Raw genomic sequence first — 5,273 nt, 5'->3', positions numbered from 1 at the left:
TTTCTTTCTCTTCCTCTCTCCTCTCTCTACCTTCTCTCCTAATTTTCTCTCTCTAGATTCTCTCTCTAGATTTTCTCTCTAGACCTTTTTTTCTCTCTCTTTATGGATTTTATCTCTCTAAGGTCTTTCTACTGTCTCTGATTGCATCACAGATCCTAGGATAAATTTGAAATAAAAATATGATGATTTGAGATTGCTCCAAAATTCATGCAGTAGATCTGATCTCAATTCGATCCTATTCGAAATTTATAACACTTGATTCATATTAAGTCACCCTGATAGGACCTCTGATGATCTCGACCATGATTGCCTCATCTGAAGGATATAAAGATTCTCTCTCCACTTTCTCTCTCTACTTTATCTCTCTAAAATTTTCTCTCTCTTCATGGATTTTCTCTCTCTACAAGTCTTATGGATCAGTGGAGGATCTTGATACTTAGATAAATCTTAATTTTGATTAATCCTACGAGAGGTCCTCGATTTGTGTTATTAGGATCGATTATCGATAATTTCTCTATATGTGATTTTTATATTGATCAGGATCATGAAGAGATGATTGTCTGCATATGATATCGAGTAAAATATTTTATTAAAAAAATTCATAAATCAAAGAAGAACATTGATTTCTGTGCTTGGATCAGTCACCAGTAAAGATAAGAATCCTGTACATGATCATCATTATATATGTTATTTTACCATTGGTTTTATCTCATTGATTTTGCATCGTTGGATTTGAGATCGATGAATTTGTTATATCTGAGATACTGTCATTTATTTATGTAATTTTGAGTATGAGTATGTTATATCAATACATTTGTATCAGCGATTGATGGCATGATTATATGGGTATGACATATTTATTACACTGCAAAATTTGAATTGATTAATGAAGTCAAATATTATAATTTCATGAAAATGAAAAGAAAGAGAAATATGGTTTGGACTGGCCTTGTCATGTAGAATAGCTTGCCAGGAGCTTATGCTTGGGACAGCCCCCACAGACTTATGTGTGGAAGAATCTGATCCGAGAAAGATCATGAATGATTTGATCCGAGAAAGATTATGGCCACTTTGATCCGAGAAAGATCATGAATATTTCGATTCAAGAAAGATCATAGAAATCGATCTACATAAAAGATCGTCGCATGATCCTGGTAGTCCAAAGCCAGAGCCAAAAAGAAAAGGATTAAAGACGATGTGATAATAGAAGAAAATAGAAAGATAAGACATGAAACAATCGTTGAATAAAATTATTTCACTTATTAACATATGATAATGCATCTCTTTTGATAAAACAGATAATCTATAAATATTTGCAGTATTCTGGATAGTGAACATCGACTTTTATGTGTTATTGCTTATCTTTATTTTCAGATTATATTATTATATTGGTATGATATGGGAATTCTTACTGAGCTGTAAAGCTCACACCCCTTTATCTTTCTTTTCTTCTCAGAGTTACAAGATGTCCATGGTTGGCTATGGTATGGATTTGTGAGTGAGCGGATGCATGATAGAGTACCATTGATATCTGATCAGAGAATTGAAGGAATGTTAATTGTAATTATGCAAGTTTTATGAATTATTATTGAAATCAAATATTATGGTTGATAAGGTTGTAATGATTTAATTTGACATTGCATATTCTTTAAGGCTTGCTCTAAGGAGTGTGCGGTATCACGTATCCGATCCGAATGTGGATTCGAGGCGTGACATTCTTCATGCCAGGTAACTCTGGTAACTACTACGTAGGCATCAGGTACAAAAAAATTCCAGTCCAAACTGTGATCTGGGTGGCGAACAGAGCAACACCCATCACCAACACCTCCTCTGCGGAGTTCAAAATCTCACAAGATGGCAAACTAGTCCTTCTCCATAGTTCCAAAATCCTAGTTTGGTCATCCAAGTCAACTCCATCAACCTCTGATTCCACCGTTGTGGTGCTTCTTGACACCGGAAATCTGGTCATAAGAAATGGATCAAACACTACAATTTGGCAGAGTTTTGACCACCCAACTGACACACAAATGCCAGGAGGATTGATTGGAGTTAATAAGATTACAGGGGAGTTTCAGAGCACCACTTCATGGGAGAATCCTGAGAACCCTGCCCCCGGGCTTTTCTCTCATAGTATGGACCCCGACGGATCCAATCAGCATGTATTGCTGTGGAATGCTTCAGAAATTTATTGGAGTAGTGGGCTTTGGAATGGCCAGTACTTCACCGCAGTCCCTGCTACCAGAGAAAGCACTCCCTTCAACCTCACCTTCGTGGATGACAAGCGGCGGAAGTATCTCATGTATACCATCCTCGACAGTTCTTTCATCACTCGTACTGTGATTGGTTCATCTGGGCTATTAACGCAATTGTATTGGGAGGACAGCACCCAGGAGTGGCAATCAATCTTTTCTCAATCTTTGCCTCAATGTAAGGTCTACTCTCTATGTGGTGCTTTTGGTATCTGCGACCAGAAAAGCTCGGATAATATTTGCAAGTGCTCCTATGGTTTCGAACCAGCTTCAATGAAAGAATGGGAGCTTAAAGTTTGGAGCTCAGGGTGCGTGAGGAAAGCCAGTTTGCGATGCAATAATAAAAGCTTGGCTGGTGGGGAAGAGGATAGATTCCTTGAGATGACCAATATGAGATTGCCTGCCAGTCCACAGAACTTGGCCGTTGGGAGTGCTGAAGACTGCGAACAGGCTTGCTTGAACAATTGCTCTTGTAACGCGTATGCTTATGTGAGTGGATGCTCAATTTGGACTGGGGACCTTCGGAACCTTCAACAACTCTGTGATGGTGATAGTGGAGCCGGTACTCTTCATCTCCGGCTCTCTGCTTCTGATTTCCCCGGTTCAAGTAGCTCACATAAATTGATCTAACTCCGAGTGTCATTGGTGGAATTCTTGGCATCTTGTGTGTTCTTGTTGGACTAATTTGGACATTTCAAAGGAGGAAACGAATTCGGATGGCAAGACAAGTTGAGGGTTCTTTGATTCAGTTTACTAATAGTGATTTGCAGCGTGTGACCAAGAACTTCTCTGAGAAGTTGGGCAGTGGTGGCTTTGGCTCTGTTTTTAAAGGGACATTAATTGACTCAACCGAAGTAGCTGTGAAGAAGCTTGAAGGCTTTAGACAAGGAGAGAAGCAATTCCGAACTGAAGTGAGCACAATGGCTGCTATTCAACATGTCAATCTGCTTCGCCTTCGCGGTTTCTGCTCCAAGGGCAGCAAAAGGCTTCTAGTTTATGAGTACATGTCAGGAGGTTCCTTGGACTCCCGTCTCTTTCAAAACAATTCCACAGTTCTAGACTGGAAGATCAGGTATCAAATTATTCTTGGGATTGCGAGAGGATTAGCCAACCTCCATGAGAAGTGCAGGGAGTGCATCATACACTGCGACATAAAGTCAGACAACATACTTCTAGACATGGACTTCTGCACCAAAGTTGCAGACTTCGGCATGGCAAAGCTTATTGGTCGTGACTTCAGCAGGGTACTGACAACCATGAGGGGAACCATTGACTATCTCGCACCTGAGTGGATCTCAGGCCTACCAATCACCTCCAAAGTGGATGTCTACAGCTTTGGGACGATGCTCTTTGAGTTGATATCAGGCAAACGAAACACAACGCACTCCATGGATGGTAGCAAAATCTTTTATCCTTCGTGGGCTGCAACAAAGATTATTGAAGGCGGCATATTTAGCTTATTGGACCATAGATTGAATGGTGCTGCTGACACTGAAGAGCTAACCAGAGTCTGTAGAGTTGCTTGCTGGTGCATTCAAGACTTTGAAGGTCACACAGGCCAACAATGGGACAGGTGGTGCAGATCCTCGACGAAGTCCTGGAGGTGAGCATGCCGCCACTTCCTAGGGCTCTTCAGCTTCTCATGGAAGATCAAAGCCAAAATTGTTATCATTTATCATCCACTTAGTATGAAGATGCACTTGATCAACTCTGGATTTCCATCATTAAGCGTGTCGAGCTATAGAGAGCACATGAATCTCTACTGAGCAGGTCAATAATATGTAATGGGTTCAAGTAACTCTTGTAGCAGTTACGATCCTTAAGATGGATATTTGTATGAGGGTGTAATGTTCTATAGTGGTTGTATTATCAATTTAGTGGCATAAACTTCATGGATATCTCTTGTTATGAAGATATGTTAGATATAAATTTTCCAACTATCACTTTCCAAGCATGAGTGATAAAGATATTAGATACATAAGTAAGCTGGCAACCACCGGATGTACCTCTTGTTGAAGACAACGTTCAAGACGTCCTTATCTATCTATTTTCAAGTCATTTGTTTCAGAATTTCTAGAATGCATTAAGAAAGTTACGGTGATGCTTATGAGCACTATTTTTTGTATGAATATTTAATATTGAGTTCTTCAAATCATCGGGATTTGTGATTTAAACTATATATGTGCAAAAGAATCCTTATTTTATGAAATATATGATATACCAAAATCTAAAAGAGGCTAAGAAAATATACCTAAACTAATTTATGTCAATCAGGAAATAAAAAGAAGGGAAAAGCAAAGGCAATTGGAAATAAACTTAAGTTTTGGTGGCTTCACAATTTCCTTAGAAAACTTAAGTGCCATTTTTTTTTAAAAGCGTGGAAAGAACATGATTTGAGGTTCCTATTAGTATAGATGACAATGTCATGGGTCCCTATATAATACTGTCATGGCAATTCAATGTCCGATTCCTGCTAGTTGATAGGGAGGACAATCTATCCCATATCCAATCAAGTTGGGCTTTCCAAGTGATGACAATAGCATATAGAATCTTGGCCCATATCCAATCTAACCCTACAACAGATCAAGACATCACAACTAGTACTTACAGATCAACAGCCATGTCCTGACCTAACCTATTTGATCCCAGTCTAATTTATTTTACAATGCTTCATCCCTAATAGATACAATCTAAACGTGACCAATCTAATCTTTGAAATTTTTAGCATCTCACTAACGAGATGATTTGAAAAATTGCTATTGCGAAAAAGACCGACTACTCAAAACATTCTCGCATTAAAATGGTATGGGGAGAAGACAAATATTTACGGGGAACGGTCAAATCATAATGATCATAGTGGGCTGGTGGCACTATACTGGCAACACGAGCAGAAATTATATACTATAGAGGGGGCGCACCAAGTAAGACCGTTCTCCGTGCCAGTTACCTCATGTCCGTTGTACAGGCTAATCACTGAATAAATTATTTTCAACACTGTATGCACTACGTGTAAGAATCCTGATT

General features: G+C 39.0%; 1 pseudogene; it reads left to right on the top strand.

Annotated features, from left to right (window-relative positions):
• Positions 1-1,694: 1,694 nt before the first annotated feature.
• On the top strand, positions 1,695-4,077 carry LOC140855346 (G-type lectin S-receptor-like serine/threonine-protein kinase At2g19130; annotated as a pseudogene).
• Positions 4,078-5,273: the final 1,196 nt, after the last annotated feature.

The sequence above is a fragment of the Elaeis guineensis genome, chromosome 2 (assembly GCF_000442705.2).
Source record: "Elaeis guineensis isolate ETL-2024a chromosome 2, EG11, whole genome shotgun sequence".
NCBI classification, from domain to species: Eukaryota; Viridiplantae; Streptophyta; class Magnoliopsida; order Arecales; family Arecaceae; genus Elaeis; species Elaeis guineensis.
The sequence above is the reverse complement of the archived record's forward strand: the minus strand, read 5'-3'. Positions and strand labels throughout refer to the sequence as shown.